Source organism: Coregonus clupeaformis, chromosome 17 (genome assembly GCF_020615455.1).
Source record: "Coregonus clupeaformis isolate EN_2021a chromosome 17, ASM2061545v1, whole genome shotgun sequence".
Taxonomy (NCBI): Eukaryota; Metazoa; Chordata; class Actinopteri; order Salmoniformes; family Salmonidae; genus Coregonus; species Coregonus clupeaformis.
The window spans coordinates 26,083,432-26,096,267 of NC_059208.1; the positions used below are offsets into that span (position 1 = coordinate 26,083,432).

A 12,836-nucleotide genomic window follows, 5' to 3' on the forward strand; every position below is an offset into this window, starting at 1 on the left:
ACCCAACACCAGGTACACTCAGGTACAAAAAATAATGAAATAACTTGAGGTCAAACGCAAATCTCAGATTTATTATGCCAAGTCAGTGATCACTTAGTTATTAGCTTGCCACATCAACACTTTGTCTTTGTGCAGGCCTACTACTGTATGCACATTGCTCAAGATGAGGGTCTGTCGACTGAAAGATGAAAAAAGCAGAAAGCTGTGATTTGCATTTGACCTTTGTGTGCAAAAGTATACTCTTTATTCTTATATATCCAACTTTATTCTTACCCAGTTTCCCCCATTCAGGCCCCACCCAGTGGCTGACTTAAACTAAGTCAGTGTTTTAATACCACCTTTAACTGTTACATTTATTCAATGCCCAACTTTCACCTGCAGGAAGAAGGCAACCAAACAAAAAACAGAAGAAAACAGGTTAATTTTTACCTTTTCTTTTTCTTGTTAAATAGTAATAAATACATGAGATGCAGTGGTTTATTTTTCCATTTTTTCTGAAGCAGGAGGGTTAAAAAGTTTCATTTTTATTTATTTATCTCTGTCTGTTTTCTTTAGCAGCAATCCGAACATGGTTGAAAGTGGAGATAGCAGCCGAGAGAGAAGTAGTTCACTTTTTTGACTTGATGGCAAACAGCACTCACAGAGTGTCGTGAAGGAGGGAGGGGGAAAAAAAATACATGAGAAAGAAAAGGGGGCAGAGAAGTCAGTCAGGGGGCGCTGTAGGGGTAAGGAGGGCATGAAAGTGTCCCCTCATATGTAAGTACTCCTCCCTCCTGCTATATATTGCCCCCTCCCCCCCTCCCCTTCCTTCCAACAGAAAAATGGGGCAGAGAGGAGAAGAGAGCGAGAGATCGAGACAGAGAGAGTGAGCAAGATTTGGCTTAGCATATCCAGAGTTAATCCAACCCAAAATGTGTTACGTTTCTGTAGTTTACGGTCCAAAACAAAATTGAGTAAGAAAAGACAGAGAAAGAAAGAGGGTGAAAGAGTCTGGTTAGATGGTGAAGTAGAAGGCAGACTATTTTTAAACAAACAACAGGGAAGCATTTTGGTTTTCCTTGTGGCAAAATGTTTTGTTGTTTTTCGTTCTTCTTGAATCACTTCCTCCTTTTGTGTAAAGTTTTGTTCCCCCTCCTCTTGAAAGCGGCTCACTTCGGCAAATGTTTCAGCCTCCTCATCGTATAGTTTCTCACTGTGTGGTGACTACGGGTTTTGTCATTTGCTTCATTTTATTTCTATGATCTGTTTCATCGTTTCAGATATATAAGCCATTGTGTCAAGCAAGAGAAGAATGGAAACATTTAAAAATAAAAATGTGTTTCGGGGGTGAGATATACTGAACTGAAAAACAAACTAAAAGACCCCAGTTTGTTTGTTTCTATGTGTATGCGCAAGTGTTTTCTGTCGGTCAGCAAATAAAAAAAAACTAAACCTGTATAAATAAAAGGATGAATAAATAAAGCAGCTCTTCCTCTTCCCCACTCACCCTCCTCCTCATCTAGTGATGTTTCATAAATAAAACATGTACAATTAAACCTAGACTTCAGAAAAAAATAAACAAACAAAATTAAAATAAAAAATATTTAAAAATAGCATAAGGGTACTCTCTCGTGCCTCCCTCTTCTTAACCAACAATTACCACTTTTCAAACCATTCATCTACCTTTGCGGTCTTCATTCCAAAAAACAACCCAAACAACAAATCTCGCTGCAAACCTTTCCTTAAATCACATAAAATCAAATAATAATAATAATAATAATAATAATAATAACAATAAAAACAAACTTATCTGAAACTTTCCATTCCAACTACTGAGCCCTGTTTCTTTCCTTCAACAAAAGAAAAACAAAGAAAGTGAAAAAAGGATAAAAATAGTTCCAAAGCCTTCCCCTCTTACTCTCCCTCGACCTTCTCCCATGCAAAACAAAACTCAATTCCTTTGATATTTCACAGGTTTGTCTCTGTAACTCTGTATGTGTGGCCATATTTGTTTCAAACTCGAGTGTGTGTAATGTATATGTGTGTTGAAATTGTAATGTTGTCGTTGTTAAAATTGTATGGCTTTTGGAATTTGTTCAAGATTTATCAAGAGTTGGCCGCGTTTTGACCGCCGCCTCCTCCACTGCCGCACACACCCATCATGGTGGACTCCTCAGAATCCGGCCTCCCCCCGCCGCCCCCTACTCCCCTAGGTGGGGGCCCCCCGGTGAGCATCCCACCCCCGACCACGCTACCCTGGGGAGGGTTGTTATTGTTGTTACTGCCCGGGTAGCATGGGGGGATGTATCCAAGCCCGGAGGCAGCGACCAAGCTGTCCTGAGAGGCTGGGGGCTGGGCCAACTGTTGCTGGGAGCCGGCGGGGAGCGGCTGGGGGGGCCGTGACCGTCCTAGTCCGAAAGGCAGAGAGGCCCAGGTGGAGGTTGGAGGAGCCGTACTGGCTGGAGTCCAAGCTGGATGGGGGGCGGCATGATGGAAGACTGACCCAGATGGTGGTGGTGTGTGAGGCTGAGCTCGATGCTGTCCGGCATCTGTGGGGAGGAGATGGGCATCAGCGGCTGGCCCGCTGGCGAAGCCTGGCCCTGGGGCTGGTTCCCCTGCCCAGTCTGCCGCATGCCCCGCCCGTTGCCGTGGTGACCGCCGTAGATGGGGTGCGGGTGGTGCGGTTCCATCATGCCCCGACGCCGCCACCTCCCAGGAAGTGGCGCGAGTGCTGCGTGGCCGCCCGGCTTGTGCAGCAGCAGCTGGGGGTATGGGGGGTCGCTCGACGCTACTGCCGCTGTTGGACAGGGGACCCATGCCCCCCTCTCCACCCGGCCAGAGCGCAGCTGCTGCTGAGATGGAGCCTTGGAGGTGGGGGGTTGAGGAGGAAGATGGGTCATCGTTAGAAACAGAGAATGCAGTATCTACAGCATATCATACAGTGAGGGAAAAAAGTATTTGATCCCCTGCTGATTTTGTACGTTTGCCCACTGACAAAGAAATTATCAGTCTATAATTTTAATGGTAGGTTTATTTGAACAGTGAGAGACAGAATAACAACAAAAAATCCAGAAAACGCATGTCAAAAATGTTATAAATTGATTTGCATTTTAATGAGGGAAATAAGTATTTGACCCCCTCTCAATCAGAAAGATTTCTGGCTCCCAGGTGTCTTTTATACAGGTAGCGAACTGAGATTAGGAGCACACTCTTAAAGGGAGTGCTCCTAATCTCAGCTTGTTACCTGTATAAAAGACACCTGTCCACAGAAGCAATCAATCAATCAGATTCCAAACTCTCCACCATGGCCAAGACCAAAGAGCTCTCCAAGGATGTCAGGGACAAGATTGTAGACCTACACAAGGCTGGAATGGGCTACAAGACCATCGCCAAGCAGCCTGGTGAGAAGGTGACAACAGTTGGTGCGATTATTCGCAAATGGAAGAAACACAAAAGAACTGTCAATCTCCCTCGGCCTGGGGCTCCATGCAAGATCTCACCTCGTGGAGTTGCAATGATCATGAGAACGGTGAGGAATCAGCCCAGAACTACACGGGAGGATCTTGTCAATGATCTCAAGGCAGCTGGGACCATAGTCACCAAGAAAACAATTGGTAACACACTACGCCGTGAAGGACTGAAATCCTGCAGCGCCCGCAAGGTCCCCCCGGCGGAGACGGGTGAAAGTGTTGTGGTCAGATGAGACCAAAATGGAGCTCTTTGGCATCAACTCAACTCGCCTTTTGTGTTTGGAGGAGGAGGAATGCTGCCTATGACCCCCAAGAACACCATCCCCACCGGTCAAACATGGAGGTGGAAACATTATGCTTTGGGGGTGTTTTTCTGCTAAGGGGACAGGACAACTTCATCGCATCAAAGGGACGATGGACGGGGCCATGTACCGTAAAATCTTGGGTGAGAACCTCCTTACGTCAGCCAGGGCATTGAAAATGGGTCGTGGATGGGTATTCCAGCATGACAATGACCCAAAACACACAGCCAAGGCAACAAAGGAGTGGCTCAAGAAGTAGCACATTAAGGTCCTGGAGTGGCCTAGCCAGTCTCCAGACCTTAATCCCATAGAAAATCTGTGGAGGGAGCTGAAGGTTCGAGTTGCCAAACGTCAGCCTCGAAACCTTAATGACTTGGAGAAGATCTGCAAAGAGGAGTGGGACAAATCCCTCCTGAGATGTGTGCAAACCTGGTGGCCAACTACAAGAAACGCCTGACCTCTGTGATTGCCAACAAGGGTTTTGCCACCAAGTACTAAGTCATGTTTTGCAGAGGGGGTCAAATACTTATTTTCCTCATTAAAATGCAAATCAATTTTGACATGCGTTTTTCTGGATTTTTTTGTTGTTATTCTGTCTCTCACTGTTCAAATAAACCTACCATTAAAATTATAGACTGATCATTTCTTTGTCAGTGGGCAAACGTACAAAATCAGCAGGGGATCAAATACTTTTTTCCCTCACTGTATAAATGTCAGTTCCAGCTGGTATAGAGGAAGAACATGTTGTTCCATGTGATGAGATCCGAGACATCAGAGTGAGGTCAGATTTAAACCTCCGCTCACCTGTGGACTCTGCATCTCGTAGTCTGAGTGTGTAACTGCACTGTTGTAGTACCGGTTACTGTACCGGTAATTCCGGTTGTCATTGGAAGAACCGCTAGATCCACCTGGAGAGAGGGAGTAGGGGATGAGACGGGGAAAATACACTCGGTCAGTCAGAATACACAATAGGTTTGTTACATCAACATACTGAGTCCATCACTGCCGGGAACATAACCTGTTGCTGAGCTGCTGAACATGGTGCTGTAGCTAAGGTGACTATCTGTTGCCATGGTGAATGGGAGCTGTAGCCGTGGCAGAGGAGAGGCCGCTGAGGCTGAGCTGTTGCTATGGTGACGGTGTGCTGCAGGCTGTAGGGACTGAGCTGCGGCTGAAGTGACTAGGAGCTTGTTTCTATGGAGACTGTGTAGCTGTTGCAGAGAGAGGGGCTGTAGGGGCTGGCTGAGATGTAACATTGAACCACCATCATTATGACGCAGTAGACTGCAGTGTTCCCCCGAAGACTATGTAGGTGGGAGGGATCTCCCAGACAACATCCTTTACAGTACTGTACTAACCAACATTGCTTCAACGGGCTTTCAATAGCTCTCAATCTAAGGACTGTGTTTTTCACAAACATAGGGGGAATTATCTGGGGGGAAACACTGCAGTAGGAATATGGGATCGAACAGGCTGCCAATGTTTAGAGTTTGTTCTATTGAGGTTTGACCTCTGCAGTGGTTTCCGCTAGATGTTTCCCCATGCAGTGGACTGTGAGTGTGGCTTATGGTAAAGGTATACTGTATACTAACTGCTGTGTCCCGTACCGGAGCTGGAGACGGAGCTGGTGGTGGAGGTGGAGTGGCTGTGGTCCATGGCCGGGCTGGTGGAGGTGGAGCTGCTGGTGTTGGTGCCCTCGTCCGTCGTCTTCTTGAAGAAGTTGTGCTGCAGCGCGTAGAAGGGCGTGATGCGCGTCTTGGGGTCGTAGTCCAGCATGCGCAGGATCAGGTCCTTGAACTTCAGGTAGTCGCAGGGAGCGTGCCCCTGCTCCCCGCCCCGCCTCCCGCCAGGACCCCCGGTCTCCACCCCCAGGATCTCATGGAGCCGCCGCGTCGCAGGAGGCTTGTACTCCTGAAGAGGGGGATAGAGGGAGATGGAGAGGGGGGAGAACGGAGAATATGGATGTGGGGAGGTGCAGAGAAACGCTGTTGAGTTCTCATTTTCTTCGAGGCAGTTTTAGTGACTTTTAGTTATTATTATGGTTGAATTTCACACATGCAAGCATGCATGTTGTTATGATGGTGAAATGGTTGATGGTCAGTAGAATGCATATTATGAATGGATAACTTTCACTTATTAGGCCTACTTTATCCTTTTTTACATAACACCAAGCCAGTGATGAGAAGCTGGAATGAATGAGACCTCCAACATGTATCCTTACATGGTCTCCGGTCTAAAGACCATCAGCTCCTAGTCCTAAAACTAACAATAAGTTGTCTTATCCTGCAATTCACTTAACCCCTAATCGTCTAGTGAAAATACATGCTAAGACCCATAGGTGTGCACGTGTGCTCACACACACACACACACACACACACACACACACACACACAGGTGTGCCTGTCTCTGGGGTGAGATGGCTGATCACAGAGTTAATTAACATCTGATCCAAACCTTTCTCCCCTCTATCTCTCACCTCCACCGTAATCCAGGCCTCTCCCTTTGTTCAAGCTCCACCTTTCATCTGCTTTTACTGCTCCTTCATCTCATCCCTCTATCCCATAAAAGGGTTAGCGTAGCTATGTAATGCTTCTGATACAGACACAATAATGTAACAACAAGGACCTTTTTAAACAATTAGGGAAAGCTATATGACCAGGGGTTCTGATGGATTAGATGATGATGATGATTGGAGAGGAAGATGCTGAGGACTCTGATATCATTCCTAAGAGTGTGAGTTTAGGTTAGAAATTAGAAAAGGGAGAAAATACCTCTTCTGCACAAACTACTTTCCAAAATCAAGCTAACCCTCCTCCCTTACTTCTCCACATCTCTCTTTCCCTCTCTAGGGGTGAATGGTTAATACAAGTAGGAGTAAGTAGAGAAGTTGCCTCTAACCACTGACACTAGGGTCAAATATTTTTCCATCCCCCTAGTAGTTAAGTTTAGGTTTGGGAGTAGGAGCAAGGTAATCTGATCCAAGATCTGTGGGATGACAGGGGAACTTGAACCTACTGCGTTGTGAGTGACAGGAGGGATGTGTTTCGGAGATGAGAAGATTAAGTAAGAGCAGAGTTTTACTCACGGAGGCCGAGGGGTAAAGTACCTTCTTTATGTCCTTGTTCTTCTTGACGGTCCACAGACCGTCAGACAGCTTGTCAAAGTACTTCCGTGCTTTGGGAGCCTGATCCAGCATGTGGTTGGGAGGGACCCCCAGCACCTCCACTATCTTATTCATCTGATCCACCTGGAGAGAGAGAGAAACAACAGGACAGGTCAGGGGCAAGTTTGGCATTGACACCCAATGCTGTGTGTTTGTGTGTTCTCACAGCCTACCTCGTTGGAGCCGCTGAAGAGGGGTTCTCCCGTGTGCATCTCCACTAGGATGCAGCCCAGGGACCACATGTCGATGGCCAGGTCGTAGGGCATGCCCAGCAACACCTCCGGAGATCTGTAGAACCGACTCTGGATGTATTGGTAGATCTGTGGTAGAGAAGAGGAGGAGAGGACGGAGGGAAGACATGAAAAGAGGTGAAGAGGGAGAGAAGGGAGAAGGGGGGAGACGACAGAGGAGGGATGGACAGGTAGGTAAAGAAATAAAATATATTACCAAAGAAGAGAAAATGAGAGAGAGAGAGAGAGATGGAAGGACGAGGGGAGAAAATGTGATGAGAAAAGAGAGAGGTATTAGCTCCAGTATGTTGGTTACATCAGAACAGAGCTGTGGCCCTTTAATAACGTTTCTAATCTAAATTAGAGCACACCCACTTGTGGAGGAGGTGGTGCCATGACACCGTTCGTCCACAGGGTGGCAGGCCAAGCTGAGTAGAAATATCTAAACTGGGTGCAGCAGAGCCGCTGAGATTCTATACTTGAGCACTGTAGTGAGGCCCATTTCCTCGTCTTCCCAAGAGTCTTCAAAGACGTGCTGTGAATGCCAGTTCCTATTCAACCTGGCAACGGCCTCCCTCCATAGCTTCCCTCGCCATGTCTATTTACCGTCCGCAGAAAACAGAGCGCATTCTCTTTTAAAACTGGAGACAGGGAATCATCATCTGTGGGCTATTCCTGCTTTCTCCCTCATCCATCCATCCATCCATCTACCCCACCCTTCTCTTCTCCCTCTTCCTGAGATATCCAGAGGCATTAACACACAAATGATAGCAATGTTTTAGAAAAGGTTAATATACATTGAACGTTTATCTGGTTTACAAAAAGCTGGCTCTTATTAATTCTACCTCTTCTACCATTCCCTCCCTTCTCCTGCGTCTCTCTCTCTCTCTCTATCCCCCAATAGCTCTCTCCTCCCTCCCTGCCCCAATTTCCTTCTCTACCCAACAACACCCCCCCCCCAAGCATCTAGAGGGGATATAGTGTGCATTAAGGGCCTACTATATAAACCACAGTCGACTGCTGATGTATGCAATGGTTTAGGTCTATCTTAAATATAATAGACAGAAGCATGCAGATACCCAGAACAATTCACAAAGGATCCATTGGGATTGGGAGTGGTGAACTGCAATGCACTGATTTCAGGAGTGGACTGTGTATATTGATGTGCTTGGTAAGGCGTAGTCCTCCCTCCCCTTGCCTCTCCCTCTCTCCTAACCCAATGGTGTTCTCTCCTCAACATCCCTCCCGACCCCCACCCAGCACATACATTGGGTTCATTAGGGTCCTCTATATCTCTGTGCTTGGTTAGTCAGCTAGTCTCCTCACCCTCTGGCCTAGTTGACATGAGCTGCCAAAGTCCACGATCTTGATGGCGCTGCGCTTGGGGGTTGCACAGCAGGATGTTCTCGGGCTTGAGGTCGCAGTGGATGATGCTGAGCTCGGGCGTGGCCAGGAACAGCAGCGCCGTGCACAGCTGCTGGGCAAACTTCCTGGTCAGGTTGAGAGAGACGCCGCGGAAGTTGGTGTTGCGCAGGAGGTCGTACAGGTTGTAGGAGAGAAGCTCGAACACCAGGCACAGGTGGTTCCGGAACATGAAGTGCCTCTTCAGGTGGACTAAAGGGGGAGAGGAGGGAAGAGGGGGAGGGGAGGTTAGTAGGGTATACTGCAGTAACCTATCCGGGTGCTCTACTCTACATGGGTAGTGGTTGAGGGGACTTCCAGAGTGACAGTGTGCCCTTAGAGTGGAGAGCAAGGTGCTTTGACCACATGGAAAACAGCTCGGCCATATAAATGCCATCTATTATTGTGTGTCAATCACCTCGCCCAGTGCTATAGGAGCTTAGTGAAGTAGAGGTGATTCTGTGACAGGTTTATCATTGCCAAGGCTACTGGATTGATATGTATGTAGCATGATATTTATATATAGGGATATATGAGAAGTAGGGCGTTGGTCTATATTTCAAGTGAGCTGTTAAATGTGGAGCGGGTTGCATGTGACGTCAAAGAGGCACAGTATCAATTAATTTTAGTAGATGGTATACAATGCAATAGTGTTAGATCTTAAGTGCGAGCTTAAAGCACAGATAGAGTGTGTGTGTGCGCGCGTCCTCACCTATGTAGTACTTCATCTCAGTGTCGTGTTTGTTCATGAGCTCCAGCAGTCGCAGCTCTATCTGGGCCTGGTTCAGGAAGGCTTTCTTGTTCTTGATGATTTTGATGGCCACCCACTCCTGCTCGTGGTGGTCATACGCTTTCACCACCTGCGGGATGGCCAAGGTCACAGGTCAGACAGGCAGCCATGTTGTTTGTAGTATTTGCAGGTGGTAGGGGCGAAGGCAAAGCTCCTTCACCAAACAAAATACAGTCATTATCCCTCTCCTCTTTCCTCTGGCCCACAAGAGCAATGACCCCTTCGTTCTCTTCACGTCTGTAGACATACTTCATTCACCCCATGCAACTCTTCACACCTTCAACTTTGGAAGTGGTCCTCCTCAAATTTCTTCCATCCTCTTCTTCCTCCCGCATCCCCTCTCTCCTCCTGTCCTGTCCTCCCCCCTACCCCCTGACCTGTCCTCCCCTCTACCCCCTGACCTATCCTCCCCTCTACCCTCTCTCCACTGACCTGTCCTCCCCTCTACCCTCTCTCCACTGACCTGTCCTCCCCTCTACCCTCTCTCCACCGACCTGTCCTCCCCTCTACCCTCTCTCCACCTGACCTGTCCTCCCCTCTACCCACTGACCTGTCCTCCCCTCTACCCTCTCTCCACTGACCTGTCCTCGCCTCTACCCTCTCTCCACCGACATGTCCTCCCCTCTACCACTGACCTGTCCTCCCTCTACCCCTCTCTCCACTGACCTGTCCTCCCTCACCCACTGACCTGTCCTCCCCTCTCTCCACTGACCTGTCCTCCCCTCTACCCGCTCTCCACCGACCTGTCCTCCCCTCTACCCTCTCTCCACTGACCTGTCCTCCCCTCTACCCTCTCTCCACCGACCTGTCCTCCCCTCTCTCCTCTGACCTGCCCTCCCCTCTACCCTCTCTCCACCGACCTGTCCTCCCCTCTCTCCACTGACCTGTCCTCCCCTCTACCCTCTCTCCACCGACCTGTCCTCCCCTCTCTCCACTGACCTGTCCTCCTCACTCTCTCCACCGACCTGTCCTCCCCTCTCCTCTCCCACTGACCTGTCCTCCCTCTACCCTCTCTCCACTGACCTGTCCTCCCCTCTCTCTCTGACCTGTCCCTCCCCTCTACCCTCCTCTCTCCACTGACCTGTCCTCCCCTCTCTCCTCTGACCTGTCCTCCCCTCTACCCCTCTCTCCACTGACCTGTCCTCCCCTCTCTCCACTGACCTGTCCTCCCCTCTACCCTCTCTCCACCGACCTGTCCTCCCCTCTCTCCTCTGACCTGCCCTCCCCTCTACCCTCTCTCCTCTGACCTGCCCTCCCCTCTACCCTCTCTCCTCTGACCTGCCCTCCCCTCTACCCTCTCTCCTCTGACCTGCCCTCCCCTCTACCCTCTCTCCACCGACCTGTCCTCCCCTCTCTCCTCTGACCTGTCCTCCCCTCTACCCTCTCTCTCCTATGTCCACTGACCTGTCCGAAGGAACCCTTGCCGATGAGCGAGTCTATCTCGTAGCGGTCCAGCCACTTCTCCCCGTTCTTGACGATGTAGTCGTAGTTGTCGTCATCGTAGCCGTCGTTGTACACCTTCCGCTCCTTCTTAGTGCTCGAGTCCTCCGGGGGCACCTGCTGGGCACGCCGCTTCTTCTTCGTGTAGTACACCTGGACACGGAGGAGAGGAGATGGAGAGAGGAAGGGACGGGCGGGAAAAGAGAAAGAGGGGTAAGTCATTGATGTTTCCCATACTACTGTTTGGATAGATCTCGGAGAACCAAACCAATGATAAAACTGATATCCTTCACTAGTTCATCCGTTTATGCTAATGAAGTTATATATACCTAGGGTTGCAAAACTCAACCGGGATTTCTGGAAAACCAGGAACATTTGGTAAAGTAAACAGAATTTTGCAACCCTACATCTAATGTTTATACCAGGGGTGTAAAACTCATTTTGCCCTGGAGGCCACATTCGGTCTTCAACGAGGTCACACTGAAAATTGGTTATACTTCCTCACCGTCAATATTCACACAAAAAATTCCTCTATACATCCATTTGGGGAATTTCTGATGTTCCCTGACTTGCTATCTTTCATTTCGGTGATTATAAGCGAGATGGACAGTCAAGAAACTGTATGTAGGTCCATTATAATTTCTACAGAATTTTGATTCGGTTTTAGTCATTTGAAAGTATAATAGTATAGTATAAAATAAATACAAATAAATACATTTTTATTTTACTCAAACCACCCGAGAGCCGGATTGGACCCTCGCGGGCCGGATCCCAGCAGGTCAGCTGTGAGGTGATGTTTCCTGGAGATCACGGCTCCTGCAGCAGTCCTGGCTGACAGACACACTTCACTCACCTCATTGATGTGCTTGTAAGTCTTGATCAGATCGACAGAGAGTTTTCTCAGCGGGGCGCTGGCGGGATCTCGAAAACTTGGGGGGATCCTCCTCTGCAGTATGGTCGCATCAGACAGCACCTGGAGGGGACAGGTGACAGGTGGTGAGGGGAGCCCCAAAACTGGCCAAGACATCCCTGCAGTGTTCTAACTAGCAGTTATTAGAACTAAAGTATGTAAAGGACACTATTCAATGTGAGTGGAAGGAGTCATTTCCAATGACATAACTGTGCATGTTTGAGTTAACCTATGTATACACGCAACACTGTTGCCTAGCCACAGAATAGTATCAGTGATGGTGGTTGTAGCTGTTTGTCAATAGAGTACGTGATGCTGACGTGTTTGAGGTTGTGGATGTATATTACAATCCAACAGGTAGGTAGCCTCTCATTATGTCCATCCAGTATGTGATGCTAATACCTACTTGCACGTGATGAGTTGTGGGTGTGTATAGCCTCAGTATAAGGTGTGTATAGCCTCAGTATAAGGTGTGTATAGCCTCAGTATAAGGTGTGTATAGCCTCAGTATAAGGTGTGTATAGCCTCAGTATAAGGTGTGTACAGCGTCAGTATAAGGTGTGTACAGCGTCAGTATAAGGTGTGTACAGCGTCAGTATAAGGTGTGTACAGCGTCAGTATAAGGTGTGTACAGCGTCAGTATAAGGTGTGTATAGCCTCAGTATAAGGTGTGTATAGCCTCAGTATAAGGTGTGTACAGCGTCAGTATAAGGGTGTGTACAGCGTCAGTATAAGGTGTGTACAGCGTCAGTATAAGGTGTGTACAGCGTCAGTATAAGGTGTGTATAGCCTCAGTATAAGGGTGTGTACAGCGTCAGTATAAGGTGTGTACAGCGTCAGTATAAGGGTGTGTACAGCGTCAGTATAAGGGTGTGTACAGCGTCAGTATAAAGGTGTGTACAGCGTCAGTATAAAGGTGTGTACAAAGCGTCAGTATAAGGTGTGTATAAGCGTCAGTATAAGGGTGTGTACAGCGTCAGTATAAGGGGTGTGTACAGCGTCAGTATAAGGTGTGTACAGCGTCAGTATAAGGTGTGTGTACAGCGTCAGTATAAGGGTGTGTACAGCGTCAGTATAAGGGTGTGTACAGCGTCAGTATAAGGTGTGTACAGCGTCAGTATAAGGTGTGTACAGCGTCAGTATAAGGTGTG

The 12,836-nt window shown here is 48.2% G+C and overlaps 1 pseudogene; it reads right to left on the bottom strand.

Moving 5' to 3' along the window:
• Window positions 1–50: 50 nt before the first annotated feature.
• The window catches only part of LOC121585994, a 68,667-nt pseudogene continuing 55,881 nt past the window's right edge, over window positions 51–12,836 (bottom strand).